At 42.8% G+C, this 19,051-nt stretch overlaps 1 long non-coding RNA gene across 1 annotated transcript in view; it reads left to right on the top strand.

The window, feature by feature from the left end:
* The first annotated feature begins 1,672 nt into the window (after positions 1-1,672).
* The window catches only part of LOC133069551 (uncharacterized), a 65,777-nt gene continuing 48,398 nt past the window's right edge, over positions 1,673-19,051 (top strand). Inside the window, exons 1-2 of the long non-coding RNA XR_009695895.1 lie at positions 1,673-1,749; positions 10,990-11,073. This is a non-coding gene — a long non-coding RNA (uncharacterized LOC133069551). The remainder of the gene's footprint in view (positions 1,750-10,989; positions 11,074-19,051) is intronic.

Genomic DNA, 19,051 nt, shown 5'->3' on the forward strand with positions numbered 1-19,051 from the left:
GTTTAGAGGCATGAACCTACCGTATTTTCCCCCTCTGCTGGGTGAGGACTAAAACCACCTTTCTATTTCCTCCAAACTCTGTCTCTGTATTTTTTTTTTAATTTGTCTTCAGTGGCAGAGAAAGCTAAGATTTCAGCAGTAGTGTCACCTATTCCATTTATATTTCATTGGTCATCCCTAGCTACAAGGGAAATAATTTAGTCTCAAATAAATTGAATATATTGCCTGGTACACAATCACCTTTGATGGTTCGACAGTGTACCTTAGCTTACGATGGTGCAACAGACTCAACCCTTAAGGCAGAGAAAATTATTTTTGTGTCTCCTTATGCTTAAGAGTATTAAGAATTTAGAGTTAATTTTGGCTGGAAAAGAGGAATGGGGAGAAAGGCAGAGCAAAATCAGAGCAAAAAGGAGAAGTGTTGAATGGAGAGGAATAAAAATCAGGAGGGCAAGTTCGTCCTCAAGGCCCACAGCAGCTTCCCCTAACCCCAGACTGCCCCCTCCCGTTCCTTTTCCCCTTCCTCCTCCTCTTCTTCCTCCTCCTGTCTCCTCCCAGCCAAGCCTGGCTTCCATTCAAAGTTTCCGGAAATCCCCTACCCAATCTCCAGCTTTTGAAACAATGACCCTCTGGAGACTATTCCCATTGTCCTTGGAACTAGAACAATGAGAGAGTAGAGGCTTCTCTCTGGCTTCAGGCTAAGTCCGTACTCTTAGCCTTCCCCCAAAGTAGAAACTTCCTCAACTCTCCAATCACTGTCCTCTTCTGTACAGAGGCCGGAAGTTGGGGGAGGCAGACAAAAAGCACTTTCTATCAGCGGCTTCGGAGGCTTCAAGTCAATGCCAGCCCCTTAAGTACAGCCTGAGGCCTGTCCTCTCTTGGCTGGAACTAAGGAGTCTGTCTGCAGGGCTGGGTGTCCACTGGACACCTGAGCACACTGGGCAGTGGCAGGCAAACTCTAGGCCTTAGTCCTATATTTTCTAAGTCTCTTTTGATGACTTAATGTCCCCTGTCATTGAAATGACAGAACCACAGGCCATTCTAAAGGAACTGGCAGTTTTATCTTACTGCCAGCCTCTCTTCCACTCCCAGCTCTGACCCTAGGAGACCCCTGTCCCCTGCCTTACCCAGTTCTGCCAAAAGAGCTGTTAGATAGGGGGAGGGGTGCGGGCGGGGCTTTTCTTGCACCATCCTGGCGCCTGACTGGATCGGATTACTGGAGGCAGTCTGGATTTGAATGTGCAAATAAACAGAAGTCGCTTTGATCCAGGAGGCTGAAAAGGAGGGGAAAGAAAAATGAGTGCCCTGGTCAGAGACGTGCATGCGGGGGGCACTTGAGAGAACGTTTGGGGGAGGCGGAGTGTGAGCATGTCCTATCCCTTTGACTTGACCCTAAACCTGATTTTTAAAAAAAAGAGAAAGAGATCCAGAAAGAGACAGGGACCCACTTTAGGCATTTCAGACTTCCTCCTGGAACCAAATACCCCATTGGCCTTCCGCACTGTTACCAGGAGGGGAATGGGTAGTTTGTACCCCACCCTCCCTCCAGGCTCTCCCGCCTTTGGGACATTTTGGGTGCCACTTAGGAGAGCAAGAACTGTGGTGTGTGTGGCTCAGGGTGGGGCCATAGGTTGGGAGTGGGTAGGGCCTATTGTCTCCCTGGGCACCAATCCACGGCCACAGGCAGGCTTAGAGAAGTAGAGACAAAGGAGGAAATGGAAGAGCACAAAGGCAGCAAGGAATGAAAGGGTAAGTAAAGGCAAACAAAAGTGAACCGGGGGAGACAAAAGCTGGGAACAATATTCCCCAGGCAATAGGCTTGGGAACAATAGGGACACTGACAGCGCCACAAAGACACCAGTGTCTCCAAGTAGACGTTATCTCAGGCAGTGGTTGGCAGCCCCGCTCTGGCTGCAGCTATTTTCAGTGCCGCTTTTGTGCCATGCTGAACAATATTCCTTGCATGGCTGCTGATAGAAAGATGAGAAGGTTTCTGTTTGATTCTCCTCTTCCTTCCCTCCCCCTTCCCCCTCTTCCAACCCCCACCAGCTCAGGCATTCTGAGCTCAATCAACTGGCCTGGTAAGGGGAGTGTGTGTGAGTGTGTGTGAGTGTGTGTGTGTGTGTGTGTGTGTGTGTGTGTGTGTGGACCAAGGGGCTTAGGGGGAGGCTCTCTATCAGGTTTTCCAGTTGGCCTCCACCTTAGCAGGGCCACCATGGAGGGTAGAGAGTGGGGATTAGGGCTAGGCAAACAGGGACTGGAGAACTGGATTGTAGCGGGAGGACTGTTCAGGGAAGTGGTTTCTGCTTTCACCAACAATCATGAGTCTAGCCTGAGCTATTCACTGTGAAAAGGCCTAGTCAGCAAGCGTTTTGCTTGTTGTGGCCAGCTGTTCATTTCATAGCTAACGCCATAAGGGGAATCACCTGGTCCTTCTGCCACCTTCCTCCTCTGGGCCAGTGAGGTTCCCCACCCCATCCCTCATACTATCGCATTTTCCCACTTTTGTTTACAGTTTTACCGGTTTTTCCGACTACCTCTCAGCTCCTCCCTCCCCAGCCTTTGCCACTCTGAGTTGAACCTAAGGGATCAAGGTCCTTAGCTTGAAAGACTGCTTGATAATACTGGCCCTTCTGAACGCCCCATGACCATTCCCATCCGAGCACGCATGATCCCTATCCACAGTAATAGCCATTCCCTGCTGAGTATCTCCTCCATTCCTTCTTGGGGGAACTCAGAGACATCCTTTCTCAGAGCTATATTGTGCATAAGGCTGTGTACTCTTAGTTTTCTCAGGGATGCAGCCCAATACATTTGACATTGTGGGATTAGAAAGAGCACTACACTTTTTCATTGAACTGATTTTCTTCTTCTTCTTATCCATCTGTTTGGGTTAGTTTTCTAGGTGGTTAAAATACCACATTTCAGATTCCTGGCTTTCACCATGGGGCCAAACTTCTTGGGAAGGCAAGGCATTGATACAAAAGCTTCAGAAAGAATGCCTTCCTAAGAGTCCAGACACTCAGAGGTGGACCAAGAAATTTGAGCCATCACTTAATTTGAAGCTATTTGTTCAGATTTCTCAGTGTAAGTTAGCACTTTGAAGGCAGGAAATACATATTTTACACCTCTATTGGCTACTTCATACTATCATGGCACCGAATAAATTCATCGAGAATGGCTGAATTGCACCAAATTTTGAGAATCAGAAAGGACCTTAAAACTCATCCAGTACCTTACTACTCAAAATGTGACCCCTAGACCAGCAGGATTAGCATCACCTGGGAGTTTATTAGAAAGGAAGAATCTCAAGCTGTACCTCAGAACTGCTGAATCAGAATCTGCATTTTGATGAGCTACCCAAGTACTTCATATACTCCTTGAGAAGCACTGATCTAGCAGAGCTCCTCCCGCCTTGCCTCCTCGCAACTGCTGCCCGTTTCACGGCAGTGCTGACATTTAGAGCCTAGTCACTGAAACTGCGAGCTGTGCCGCACCATCCAGTAGGGAAGAGCTTAGGATCTGCGCTAACACTCCAATCCACTTGGAATCAAGTCTTGGGAATGGGACCTTTTACCTATCACATACTCAATCAAAGGCTGTTCTTTGTGTGTGTGTGTGTTTAAGATATTTACTTGTTATTTATTTTTGGCTGCATCAGGTCTTACTTGCAGCACAAGGGAACTTTGCTGCAGCGTGCAGGCTCTCTGGTTGTGGTGCCAGGGCTCAGAGTGCATGGGCTCAGTAGTTGCAACCACTGCACCACCAGGGAAGTCCCTCAGTGAAAGCTTGTTAAAGGAAAGGCTTTAAAATTCTATTATGACCTCCTTGGATAATCTCTGTGGTAGGTACACTTATGGACCAACTTGACTGGGACGTGGGTACCCAGACATTTGGTAAAACATTCTGATTGTGTCTGTGAGGGTGTTTCTGGATGAGGTAAACATTTGAATTGATAGACTAAGTAAAGAAGATTGCCCTTCCTAATGTGAGTGGGCCTCATCCAATCAGTTGAAGACCTGAATAGAACAAAATGCTGAATAGAGGAAACTCCTCTGGCCTGGCAGCCTTCAGTTGGGACGTTGGTCTTCTCCTGTCTTTGAACTTGAACTGAAACATCAGCTCTTCTTTGGTCTCAAGCCTGCCAACTTTTCAACTGAAATTTACTTCATCAATTCTCTGGGTTCTCAGGCCTTTGGACTTGGATTAGAACTTAAAGGTGATTCTGGTGAGATTTCAGCTGGAAATAAGGAACATGTTGTTGGAAATTAGAGGAAAGGTTATGCTTGTCACAAAGTGGCAAAAAGCATGGCCACACTTAATTCTTGATGTTTTATGGAAGGTAGAATTTATGAACTATAAAATTGGAGATTTTCAAGCAAAGTATTGAAGGAGTGGCTTGATTCCTCCTAACTCATAGTAAAATGTGAAAGGAGAGAGATGAATTGAAGAACCCCAATATCAGAACTGTGGAGATGGGACCACTGCTCTACCTCTTAAGCAAAAAGGAATAAGAACTTGAAGATTTGGAAAATTATCAGCCTATTCACATTGTAAAAAAAAAGAGAGAGAGAGAGAAACTTTGTTGTGAAGAGAATCCTAAGGGTACATGAACAACCATTTGATAAAGTGATCATGGATGCAATTCCTGGACTTAATCAGTTCATCTCAGCAGAAGCCAGGAATATAGATGTGATTGTACCTGATTATACCTGACTTCCTTGGTGGCTCAGATGGTAAAGAATCCAGCTGCAATGCAGGAGACCCGGGTTCAATCCATGGGTCGGGAAGATCCCCTGGAGAAGGAAATGGCAACCCACTCCAGTATTCTTGCTTGGAGAATTCCATGGACAGAAGAGCCTGGCGGGCTGCAGTCCAAGAAGTCATGAAGAGTTGGACACAACTGAATGAGTTTCACTTATTTTCACTTATACCTGGAAAGACACAGTCAATGTGAACTAAAGGAGACAGAAAAAATGAAATAAAGTGAAGGAAGGCTATTGGACTTTTTAGGTTTTAAGAACAGGACCATTTGGAATGGGAATGTCTACCCTATGCCTGCCCACCACTGTATTTTGGAAGTGCATAGTTTATCTGGTTTGGTGGCACTAGCGGTAAAGAACACACCTGCCAATGCAGGAGACATAAGAGATGCAGGTTTGATCTCTGGGTCAGGAAGTTCCCCTGGAGAAGGGAATGGCAACGCACTCCAGTATTCTTGCCTGGGGAATCCCCATGGACGGAGGCGCCTGGTGGGCTACAGTCCATGGGGTCACATAGAGTCAGACAGAACTGAAGCTACATAGCTTGCATGCACCAGGATCACAGCTGAAGAATTTTGCCTTAGGATGATTTTACCCCTCAGGCATCATGCATACCTGCTTTCGATGATATTTACCTGAGACTTTAAACTTCAGAGTTGATACTGGAATAAGCTGACTTTGGGGGCTGTTGGGATGGAGTTGATGTATTTTGCAGGCAATAAGACATGAATCTGGGGGGCTAAGAATGGAATGCTATAAGTCAAATTGTGCCCCTCTAAATTCAAATGTTGAAGCCCTACCTCCCAGTGTGACTGTATTTGGAGTAATAAAGTAATTAAGGTTATATGAAGTCATAAGGGTGGGACCCTGATAAGTTTATGTAACAGGAGACACCACAGAGCTTATTCTCTCTCCCCACCCTGTGAGGACACAGGAAGAAGGCAACCAGGAAGAGAGTCTTTATCAGAAACTGACCCTGCTGGACCTTGATCTGGGACTTCTCAGTCTTCAGAACTGTGAGAAAATATATTTGTCTAAGCTACCCATTCATTAGTAGTTTGTTATGGCAGCTTGAGCTGGTTAATGCAATCCCTCTGATGGGAGAAAGGAGAGGTCTCAAGGCCTGCACAGGGTGGGCTGAAGGACACAGCAGAGGACACAGTGAATCTCATCACTCCTCCAGAGCAACATGGTAACATCTCCTTTCCTCTGATGCCTTCGGTGCAAACAAAACAACAGCCAAGTGAGCCACTTGGGGCTGCTGCATGTCCTACAGCTCAAAGCAGTTCCTCGGCAGAGATGAACATTCAAAATCCTTACGATTGTCTCAATTCAAAACTCTGTTCTTAGATTGAAAAATTTTGTTGCTGTTGTTCAGGCAATGCCCTATCTTCTCAATCTGTGGAAAATTACAAAGGAATAAAGGTTAAATTTTTACAATTACCATTTTTTTCCTCCCATCGGCTGGGGAGAAAAAGCACCTTTGGTGGTGTCTGCTTATAAACAGCTTTATTCATGTGGTTGTTTTAATCCTAGTATATAATTTCATCACCTTCTATAAAGATCGTCTTGACTCCTATGTACTCAAGCAATCTAAAAGAATTTATAAACAATTGCTGAGGGTTTATTTGACAGTCTTCCTCCACCAAACCAGTCAGTTCCCTCCAATGAAATGAGTAATAGTGTAGTTTCTGATCTACGGGCATTCAGGTTTTGGGAGGAGGGGAGAGTAACTGGGGCTGGCAATCTACTGGCCAGCCAAACTGGAAAGTCAGCTTTTCAGCAGTTTCTTCTTGACTCCTCCCAGCCCATTTATCTCAGATATCCTCCACTCCCACTCCCCAGATTAGGGTAGGGCAGAGAAGAGAACAAATATTAAGGTTTGGGATAAAGGACCAGTGAACATATTTATAATCAGTTCTGCATTCTCAGCAACAGAGGACCGGAATGAGGCATGATCATTATTTTCAACACTTGGCAAAGGGCAGCCACTGCAACAGCAGCTGTGTCCTGGCTCCCCTAGTCCGCACACGCGGCCATCAGGACGACTGCGGTGAGCCTCAGGGGTTCTCTCCTTCCTCTCGCCTGTTCATGTGCGTCTTTTGACAAGATCTGATCATCCCAGATCGACTGCCTCCGTATACACGAGTGTGGGTACAGAGGGTGACATCACCTTCCAGAGTCTGAGAATCCTGTGTGATCAAGGCAGCTGGTGCTAGGTGATGGCTCACAGTCCCCAAGAAGTTCAATGAAATGGAAATTAAGTTACTACAGTGGTGACCTAGGAGGGGGAGCTGGGAGCCTACTCATAGAGCTATGAGGGTTGCAGAATGTACTGCCCCCAAATATGCCACCTTGGCATAAGAATGATTTTGAGCTGAAGGCAACTGAGGAGAAGCAGACACAAAAAAAGCTCTCTGTTCTCCCCCTACTTGCCCAGAAGCAGGACATAAATCCGTAAAGGTGTCCCCATTCCCTGTTCAAGGGCAGAGGTAAATCACAACTCTAGACCCTTATTAGCCCAGAAATGTCACCAGAGGGATCTACATCGCAAACTCTACTGAAACAACTCCTATCACCCATCAGTTCGTCCATATGTTAATATTCACCTTCCCTCCAACTGCTCCCTTAGAAGCTCAAAATCCTTTTCCTTTGTCTTGTCACTTCTCCAAAAATTTAGTTTTAAGAAACTATATAAGCCCAAGTTCTAACCACCACTTTGAGTTACTCATCATTGAGGGCTCTTCTGTATATGTACCATTCACATGTTAATAAACTTGCGCTTGTTTTCTCTTGTTAATCTGTCCTTTATCAATCTAATTTACAGGGCCCCAAGCAGTGAATCTAAAATGGGGATAGGGAAAGCAGTTTTTCCTCTCCCATATCAGGGGAATGCCAGGGCCTCTGGGGCCCTTAGAGAAATGATGGGAGGGTTGTTGTTGCTATTGTGGTTCTTCTTCAGTCCCTAAGTCAGGAATGACTCTTTGCAACCTGATGGACTACAGCATGAGAGAGTCCCCTGTCCTTCACTATCTCCTGGTGAAAATGAAAGTGTTAGTCACTGAGTCATATCCAACTCTGTGCAGCCTCATGGACTGTGGCCCACCAGGCTCCTCCGTCCATGGAATTCTCCAGGCAAGAATACTGAAGTGGGTTGCCATTTCTTTCTCCAGGAGTTTGCTCAAATTCTTGTCCATTGAATGGGCAATGCTATCTAACCATCTCATCCTCTGCCTCTCCTTCTCCTTCTGCCCTCAGTCTTTCCCAGCATCAGAGTCTTTTCCAGTGAGTCACGACTTTGCATCAGGTGATTTAAAGTATCAGAGTTTTAGCTTCAGCATCAGCCCTTCCAATGAACATGCAGGTTTGATTTCCTTTAGGATTAACTGGTTTGATCTCCTTGCAGTCCATGGGACTCTCAAGAGTCTTCTCCAGCACCACAGTTTAAAGTATCAATTCTTCAGCCCTCAGCCTTCTTTATGGTCCAACCCTCACATCCATACATGCTACTAGAAAAACCATAGCTTTGATTCTATGGACCTTTGTCAGCAAAGTGATGTGTCTGCTTTTTAATATGCTGTCTAGATTTGTCATAGCTATTCTTCCAAGCATCTTTTAATTTCATGGCAGCAGTTACTGTTCACTGTGATTTGGGAGCCCAAGAAAATAAAATATGCCACCGTTTCCATTGTTTCCCCATCTATTTGCCATGAAGTAATGGGACCAGATGCCATGATCTTCATTTTTTGAATGTTGAGTTTCAAGCCAGCTTTTTCACTCTCCTCTTTCACTTTCATCAAGAGGCTCTTTAGTTCCTTTTCACTTTCTACTATGAGAGTTACATCATCTGTGTATCTGAGGTTGTTGATGTTTCTCCTGGCAATCTTGATTCCAGCTTGTAGTTTATCCAGCCTGGTATTTCACATGATGTACTCTGCATATAAGTTAAATAAGCAGGGTGACAATCTACAGCCTTGTCATACTCCTTTCCCAATTTTGAACCAGTCTATTGTTCCATGCCTGGTTCTAACTGTTGCTTCTTGACCTGCATACAGGTTTCACAGGAGGCAGGTGAGGTGGTCTGGTATTCCCATCTCTTTAAGAACTTCCCACAGTTTGTTGTGATTCACCAAAGTCTTTCATGTGGTCAGTGAAACAGAAGTAGATAGTTTTCTGGAACTCCCTTGCTTTCTCTGGGATCCAACAAATGTTGGCAGTTTGATCTCTTGTTCCTCTGCCTTTTCTAAACCCAGGTTGTATATCTGGAAGTTCTTGGTTCACATACGGTTGAAACCTGGCTTGAAGGCTTTTGAGCATTATCTTGCTAGCATGTGAAAGAACTACAATTGTACAATAGTTCGAACATTCCTTTGCATTGCCCTTCCTTGGGATTGGAATGAAAACTGACCTTTTTCAGTCCTGTGGCCACTGCTGAGTTTTCCAAATTTGCTGACATATTGAGTGCAGCACTTTAACAGCATTATCTTTTAAGATTTGAAACTGTTCAGCTGGAATTCCATCACCTCCACTAGCTTTGTTCATAGTGACGCTTCCTAAGGATGACTTCACACTCCAGGATGTCTGGTGAGTGACCACACCATCACAGTTATCTGGGTCATTAAGTATAGTTCATTTTTGTATATAAGGTCATTTTTGTATAGTCCCTCTGTGTATTCTTGCCACCTCTTCTTAAGCTCTTTTTATTGTTGTTATTGATGGGAGGGTGAACCTCCAAAAATAAACAATCTTTTGAGTTGTAGAAAGTGAAGAAGGGATTTTAGCTTCTGCTGATGGATATGTAAGGCACATGTAAAATAACTGTAACTTGAGCTCTTATTTTTGAGTTAATAATGCAGGGTTTTGTTTGTTGTTTATTTTGCCATAAACGCTAATTAGACCAGCAGAGTTCCAGCATTATGTACTATCTACAACACCCATGGCCCCCATGAGCTCCACATACTTGATATACATCTGGAAGCAAGCGGGTTGTCAGTCAGTCTCCCTTTTAAAGACTCATTGGAAGTTGGAACATAGGAGGTTCACAGAGACTGCCATCAGAATGATGCCTCCTGGAATGAGCAATGATGTGGTCTGACCCATTTTTGCTTCACAAATTGATGCCCCATCAATAAAGCCCCAAAGTCACCCCACTCCCTTTTCCAAACCATAGCCTTTGGTGCCAAGATTGCTCTATCACCCATTTTGTGGCTTTCCCTGCTATCTTTGTAGAGAGATATAATGTCAGCCCACCCTTGACTTTTCAGGAATTATTAATTTAGGCTGTGATGGTGAACTAGATGTCTAATACTAAGAACTACTTTCCTTCCAGGCAAGAAATTTTAAATTCTGAAGCAAAATTATCCTTCTTTTCTTCAAAATTCATTCATTCTAGGGTCAAATCCTGATTAAACCAGCCAGACTGCGGTCAGTGAACACAGCCCGTTTCGGGGCTCATCACCTCCTCAGCATTGCATTCATCTTGACTCTGAGGTTTTGGTTTCTGGTCCTCATTCCGGGTCTGAGTTTTCTCCCTGAGTGACCCTGCTGTTAACATTAGGGGTTAAGCTATGAGATGAAAGGCCTCATCTAATCCTGCCTCAGGATCGAAATCAAATCTGCAAATAATTTTCAATAGCCATCAAATGTAAGGCACAGTCCCAGGATGAGTACTGGAAGATGAGAAAGAGATACAATGAGTTGGGGCTACTCCAGCCTTGAAGTAGTTTATAGCTAGTTAGAGAGAGAGACCTAATCACAAGTGGAGTGAACTGATAATGAGGTTTCAAGAAGACAATAAAAGAAAAGTGGGAGGGAAGCATAAGAATGTTCAAAAAAGATAAAGTTTATGTAGGTAATAAGACAGGCAATGAAAAATAAACCTTGAAGTAAAGATGGAATTGGCTAGGCAAAAAGGAGAAAGAAGACCATTATGGCCTTAGGAAATTATATAAACAAAGATACGGTCAGTTTTGCTCTGAGGCTTATTTTGGAAACATGAATTTGTTCCAACTTGGTTCATATATTAGGGAGAAATTTGAGCACAATGCAAATCTTGGTTTTGCTTAAGCTTGCTCTTACCCTGAGAAACACTAGGTGAATGGACAAAAATGCCCTTAACTGCACTAAGTAAGGTAGGAATACACAAAATGTATACAAGCACACCCCTCAAATTTCTGCCACCTAGCTAAGCTCAGAAACTGTGTTATATCTTTCTTTCCAATTTTAGATAACCCCTCTCCACCACTGAAACTCATAAACTGCACCCCTTCTGACACCCACTTCCATATGCAAAATTCAAGTCCGTTTCAAGGTATGTGCCCTATTTATTGTAATATTCATGTATTTCTTAATCATTTAGTAGCATAAATTGTGCTGCCCTTTTATTAGGTTCTTATGCTTTTTGTGGCTGTGGCTGACAAAGTTAAAGTGTATTGAAGTTTTGTGACCCCATTTTCCCCATGTGGTTTTTATTGTATGGCGTTTGCATAATGAGGTGATTTTTAGGAGCACATACATTATGTTATAGCAGAAGTGACCCCACAGGCTTTGAAATAAAAGTGATTCTTGGAGAACTGTGAAAAAGATTAGAATTATAAGTAAATTTATGTAAGAGAATTTTCAGACAGAAGGCTGGAATCAGATTCATTCATTTACTTATGCACTTATTTAACAAATACTTGTTGAGTGCAAGCTATCTGTCAGACTGTTCTAAGTACTAGGGACATGACAGTGAGCAAAACAGACAAAAATACCTGCCCTTCAGAAGTTTACATCCTAGTTAAGGAGGAAGACCAAAACAAGATAAACAAATAGCATAATTAATGCTAAGAAGAAAACACAAAGCAGAAAAGTCAATGTAATGTCAGGGAATGAGTTTGGATATGGTGTGTCTGGATTATTTATTGCTGTATGACAAATTATTCCAAAGGTTAACAGCTGAAGACATAAACATTTACTATTTCACACACTTCTAAGGTTAGGAAGACAAGAATGACTTAACAGGAATGGTTCTGGCTCAGGATCTCTGATGAACTTGCAAACAAGATATTGACTATGAGCTTCCATGATCAACTCGCCTAGCTATTGGCAAGAGGCCTTGGTTCCTTGCCTCTCCATAGGACTACTCATGACATAGCAGCTTGCTCTCTCAAACACAGAGAGAATGATTCAAGAAGGAGATCACATGCTCAAGATGGAAGCTGCAGGCCTTTGTCACCTAATCTCAAGCAGCACATCATTACTTCTGCCATCACAAAAAAAAACCCATGGTACAATGTGGGAGGGGACACAAGGGTATGAATATCAGGATGCAGAAATCACTGGGGCCATGCTGGAGGCTGGCCACCACAGTGACCAAGGAAGCTCATCTAATGTGATGACCTTTGGATTACTTTATTTATTTTTATTTTGGCTGCACTGGGTCTTCATTACAGAGCAATGAACTCTCTAGCTGTGGAGTGCAGGCTTATTTGCCCCACAGCATGTGGGACATTAGTTCCCCAACCAGGAATCAAAACCCATCCCCTGCATCAGAAGTGTGGAGTCTTAACCACTGGACCACAGGGAAGTCCCTGGATTACTTTTGAGGGAAGTGGAGGAGATGTCCATTAAGATGTCTGTAGGGGATGCCTGTCTCCTTCTATGGAGATGAAACAGCGTGAATAAATACACATGCCTGGTTTGTTTGAAGGACAGCAATGTGCAGTGAGCTAGGGTAGAGTGAATGAGAGGGAGAGAAAGAGAAGAAGTCAAAGAGTTGATGGGGAGAGGAATGCTTTCATCTTTACTCTCAGATACACGTTTAAGTCAAGAAGTGACATAATCTGACTTAGGACTTAACAAAATAAGTCTGGTTGCAGTGTTAAGAATAGACCAACAAAAGCAAAGGCAGGAACAGGAAGACAAGTTAGGAACTTGAGAAATAATGAGAGTCTAATTCTAGAAGCATGCTGAAGGTAGAACAGACAAAATTTGCTGATGGTTTGGCTATGAAGAAAAGTCAAAGATGACACCACTTTTTTTGTCAAAAAATGGAGTTTTCATTGATCTGCTTGGCAAGGCTAAGGAAGGAAGAGTGTTAAGGTAAATAGCAAGTGTTCACCTTTGGACACATTAAGTTTGAAATGCTTATTAGGCATCCAAGTGGAGACATAGAGTAAACAACTGGATCATCAAGACTGGAGCTCTGGAAAGCGGTTCAGTTTAGAGATGCAAGGTGGGGAACAGTCAGATGTAGAGAGAGTTTAAAACTCTGAGGTTGGATAAAATCCCCTAAGCAGTGAACGCAGCCAAAAAGCTGCCAGACCCAAGGACTAAACCTTGGGGCATTGGAATCTTTAGCACGGGAATGTGGGGATTGTGTGGACCAGCAAAGAGGACTCTGAAAGGGTGGCCAGAGAGGTAGGAGTGTAGTGATACAGAAGTCAAATGAAGAGGTTTTTTAGAGAGAAGACTTAGAGAGATCCCCTTTGTCAAATGCTGCTGAAAGGATGAGACATGATCACTGGATGTAGCATGCAGAGGACATTAGCTACCGGAACAGTTCTGATGGACTGGTAGAGGCAAAATCCTTTTTGAAGTGGGTTGAAAATAGAATAAAAGAAGAGAAATTAGAGACTGAATATTCTTTCAAATAATTTTGTGTGAAAGGAAGAAGGGAATTAGGGTCATAACTGAAGGGGAAAATGGAGTCAAGAGAGGCTTTTTTAAAGATAGGAGATATAACACCATATTCGTGGGCTGAGGAAATGATAGGGAAACACTAATCTAACCAGGGATACAAAGGGGACAATCACAGAGGCAAAATCTTGAGTGGGTAAGAGAGAGTAGGTATAAACTGGCATATGTTTGGAGGGGTTGTCCTCATCAAGAAGGATAGATAGTATATACACAACAGCAGAGGAAGAGGCAGAACAGGTACATGGAAGTAGGCACAGAGTGGTAAGAGAGTTGGGTTTAAATGAAGCTGTGGTTTGGCTGAGCATGACAATGAATAGGAGGTGTCATGCCTCTCCCTCAAGAGGTTCCATAGCTGTGAGGACCACATGTGCTGGTTTCCCAGAATCCTCCTAAATTTGTGCCTGGTTTTTCAAGGCAGCTAGTAATAGTGGCCCCTTTCACTTTCAACACTACTGATTTGGGTAATAAATGAAATGATCATTCTACCTAGAGCCACATGGAGTCACTGAAGTTTTCTGAACAGGCGCATTCATCATTGACATTTTAAAAACACTAAATAGATTGTAAATTCCTTGAAATCAATGTCACATTTCATACGTCTTGTCCCACTTCTAGCATATCTTTTATATGTGATCTTCTCATCTCTCAGTTAACCCAGCAAAGGCACAATTGATTCAGAACTAGAAGAGCCATTGAGGATAATGCCAACATTAGCCAAACTCTCCTAAATCTCAAAACAAAGGAAGAGGATTGAGTCAACTTACACACCAAGAGGACTGTTCATAATCCTGCTGAGGAAGATTATTAGGGCAAAGTCTTGAGTAGGTAAGAGTAGAAGGGAGGCCACTGAAGACTTAGAACCAGGCAGGGAACAGGCTGGCCGAAGGAAGGATTTCAAACTCAGATGTTCTGCTTATCTTTGCTATGCAACAAATGACCCTAAAACTTAAAGAGTTAAAACCACAGCAATTGCTTTATTATCTCTCATGATTTCTGTGGGTCAGGAAATTGAGTAAAGTTTGACTGGGCAGTGGTGGCTTAGGATCAAGTCTTACCCAATTACAGTCAACTGGTTAGAGCTGATACACTGGAGATCTGAACAATTTGGGATTGGCAAGACATCTCACTCTCTTCATGGAGTCACAGGGCCTGTCCATGTGGCCTCCTTGCTTGGGTTGATTTCAGGTTGCTCCCAGCATGGTGGCTGTAAATCAGACTATTTACATAGTTGGTGAAAATTTCTAGAATGAATATGCTGGTGACTTTGCCTTGGAAGTCAGAGTGTTATTTCTGTCACAAGTCTGCCTAGTGCAGATGAAGAGGATATGGAAACTACTCTTCAATGAGAGAAATGTCAAAGTCACTTTCTAAGCTGATCATGTGAGATAAGCCATATTGTTTTGACCATTTGGGAAAAAGTATAATTGTGATATCAAGTTTGGGTACGTATACCTTACTTCCTTTCAAGGAGTCTTATTGGAAGACTCAAGATCCCATTTTTTTAATTTGTAACTTTAACCACTTTGTTAATCACACCAGATAACCATGATAGTGTGATCACTCACCTGGAGCCAGACATCCTGGAATGCAAAGTCAAGTGGGCCTTAAGAAGCATCACTATGAACAAAGCTAATGGAAGTGATGGAATTCCAGTTGAGTGATTTCAAATCCTAAAAGATGATGCTGTGAAAGTGCCGCACTCAATATGCCAGCAAATTTGGAAAACTCAGCAGTGGCCATAGGACTGGAAAGGTCAGTTTTCATTCCAATCCCAAAGAAAGGCAATGCCACAGAATGTTAAAACTACCATCCTCATCTCACACGCTAGTAAAGTAATGCTGAAAATTCTCCAAGTCAAGCTTCAACAGTACATGAACCATGAACTTCCAGATGTTCAAACAGGATTTAGAAAAGGCAGAGGAACCAGAGATTAAATTGTCAACATCAGTTGGATCATCGAAAAAGCAAAAGAGTTCCAGAAACACATCTACTTCAGCTTTGTTGACTATGCCAAAGCCTTTGTCTGTGTGGATCACAACAAACTGTGGAAAGTACTTAAAAGAGATTGGAATACCAGACCACCTGACCTGCTTCCTGAGAAATCTGTATGCATGTCAAGAAGCAAGAGTTAGAACTGGACATGGAACAACAAACCAGTTCCAAATTGGGAAAGGAGTATGTCAAGGTATATATTGTCACCCCGCTTATTTAACTTATATGCAGAGTACATCACGTGAAATGCTGGGCTGGATGAAGCCCAAGCTGAGGTCAAGATTGCCAGGAGAAAATATCAATAACCTCAAATATACAGATGACACCACCCTTAAGGCAGACAGAGAAGAACTAAAGAGCCTCTTAATGAAAGTGAAAGAAGAAAGTGACAAAGCTAGCTTAAAACTCAACATTCAAAAAACTAAGATCATGGCACCTGATCCCATCACTTCATGGCAAATAGATGAGGAAACAATGGAAACAGTGACAGACTTTATTTTAGGGGGGTCCAAAATCACTGTAGATGGTGACTGCAGCCATGAAATTAAAAGATGCTTGCTCCTTGGAAGAAAAGTTAAGACCAACCTAGACAGCATATTATAAAGCAGAGGCATTACTTTGCCCACAAAGGTCTGTCTAGTCAAAGCTATGGTTTTTCCAGTAGTCATGTATGGATGTGAGAGTTGGACTATAAAGAAAGCAGAGTGCCAAAGAATTGATGCTTTCGAACTGTGGTGTTGGAGAAGACTCTTGAGAGTCCCTTGGACTGCAAGGAAATCAAACCAGTCACTCCTAAGGGAAAACAGTCCTGAATATTCATTGGAAGGACTGATGCTGAAGCTGAAGCTCCAATACTTTGTGAAGTAGTGACTCACTGACTCATTGACCTGATGCAAAGAACTGACTCACTTGAAAAGACCCTGATGCTGGGAAAGATTGAAGGCAGGAGGAGAAGGGGACGACAGAGGATGAAATGGTTGGATGGCATCACCAGCTCAATGGACATGAGTTTGAACAAGCTCCAGGAGTTGGTTATGGACAGGGAAGCCTGGCATGCTGCAGTCCATGGGGTCACAAAGAGTCAGACATGACTGAGTGACTGAAATGACTGAACCACTTTGTTAGATCCATGAACCAAGGAAAATTGGAAATGGTCAAACAGGAGATGGCAAGAGTGAACATCGACATCTTAGGAATCAGTGAACTTAAATGGACAAGAATGAGTGAATTTAATTCGATGATCATACATCTACTACTGTGGGCAAGAATCCCTTAGAAGAAATGGAGTAGCCCTCATAGTCAACAAAAGAGAAACACAATACTTGGATGCAATCTCAAAAATGACAGAATGATCTCAGTTCCTTTCCAAGGCAAACCATTCAACATCACAGTAATCTAAGTCTGTGCCCCAACCACTGATGTCAAAGAAGCTGATCAGTTCTATGAAGGCCTACAAGACCTTCTAGAACACCAAAAAAAAGATGTACTTTCATCATAGGGGACTGGAAGGCAAAAGCAGGAAGTCAAGAGATATCTGGAGTAAAAGGTAAGTTTGGCCTTGGAGTGAAAAATGAAGCACAGCAAAAGCTAACAGAATTTTGCCAAGAGAACACACTGGTCATAGCAAACACCCTCTTTCAACAACACAAGAGATGACTCTACCCATGGACATCACCAGATGGTCAATACCAAAATCAGATTGATTATACTTTTTGCAGGTGAAGATGGAGAAGCTATATATAGTTAGCAAAAACAAGACCTGGAGCTGATTGTGGCTCAGATCATGAGCTCCTTATCGCAAAATTCAGACTTAAATTGAAGAAAGTAAGGAAGACATTACTACACCATTCAGGTCTGACCTAAATCAAATCACTTATGATTAAACAGTGGAAGTGACAAATAGATTCAAGCAATTAGATCTGATAGATAGAGTACCTGAAGAACTACGGACCAGAGGTTCATAACATTATACAGAAAGCAGTAACTAAAACCATCCCAAAGAAAAAGAGATGCAAAAAGGGAAAATAGTTGTCTGAGGAGGCCTTACAAATAGCTGAGAGAAGAAGAGAGGTGAAAGACAAAGGAGAAAAGGAAAGATATACCCAATGGAATGCAGAGTTCCAAAGAATAGCAAGGAGAGATAAGAAAGCCTCTTTAAGTGAACAATGCAAAGAAATAGAGGAAAACAATAGAATGGGAAAGGCTAGAGATCTCTTCAAGAAAATTAAAGATACCAAGGGACTATTTCATGCAAAGATGGGTATAATAAAGGAGAGAAACAGTATGGACCTAACAGAAGCAGAAGATATTGAGAAGAGGTGGCAAGAATACAGAGAAGAACTATACAAAAAACATCTTAATGACCCAGGTAACCACAATTGTATGGTTGCTGACCTAGAGCCAGACATTCTGGAGTGAAGTCAAGTGAGCCTTAGGAACCATTACGATGAACAAAGCTAGTGGAGGTGATGGAATTCCAGCTGAGCTATTTTGAATCCTAAAAGATGATGCTGTTAAAGTGCTGCACACAATAGGTCAGCAAGGGACTTCCCTGGTGGTCCAGTGGCTAAGACTCCAAGCTCCTAACACAGGGGGCCTTGGTTCAATCCCCGGTCAGGGAACTAGATTCCACACACTGCAAAGACTGAACATCCTGTAGCCAACAGTAAGACTTAATGCAGCCAAATAAATACATACGTTGTTTAAAAAAAAAATGTCAGTGAATTTGGAAAACTCAGTAGTGGCCACAGGACTGGAAAAGGTCAGTTGTCACTTCAATCCCAAAGAAAGGCAATACCAAAAAATGTTCAAGCTACCACACAATTGCTCTCATTTCACATGCTAGCAAGGTAATGCTCAAAATACTTCAAGCTAGATTCCACAGTAAGTGAACCAAGAACTTCCTGATGTACAAGCTGGATTTAGAAAAAACAGAGGAACCAGAGATCAAACTGCCAACATCCACTAGATCATAGAAAAGTAAGGGAATTGCAGAAAAACATCTACTTCTGCTTCATTGACTACTAAAGCCTTCACTGACTTCTGCTAATGCCTTTGATTGTGTGGATCACAACAAACTGTGGAAAGTTCTTAGAAAGATGGCAATACCAGACCACCTTACCTACCTCCTGAGAAACCTATATGCAGGTCAAGAAGCAACAAGTTAGAACTGAACTTGGAAAAACTACTTCAAAATTGGGAAAGCAGTATTGACAAGACTGCATACTGTTACCCTGCTTATTTAATTTATATGCAGAGTGCATCATGTGAAACACTGGGCTGGATGAAGCACAAGATGGAATCAAGATTGCTGGGAGAAATATCAACAACCTCAGATATGTAGATGACACCACTCTAATGGCTGAAAGTGAAGAGGAACTAAAGAACCTCCTGATGAGAGTGAAAGAGAGTGAAAAGCTGGCTTAAAAACTCAACATTCAAAAAACAAAGATCATGGCATCCGGTCCCATCACTTCATGGCAAATAGATGGAGAAACAATGGAAACAGTGACAGACTTTATTTTCTTGGGCTCCAAAGTCACTGAAATGGTGACTCCAACCATGAAATTAAAAGACACTTGCTCCTTAGAAAGTCACTCAGTCGTGTCCAACTCTGC

Source organism: Dama dama, chromosome 14, assembly GCF_033118175.1.
Source record: "Dama dama isolate Ldn47 chromosome 14, ASM3311817v1, whole genome shotgun sequence".
NCBI lineage: Eukaryota > Metazoa > Chordata > Mammalia > Artiodactyla > Cervidae > Dama > Dama dama.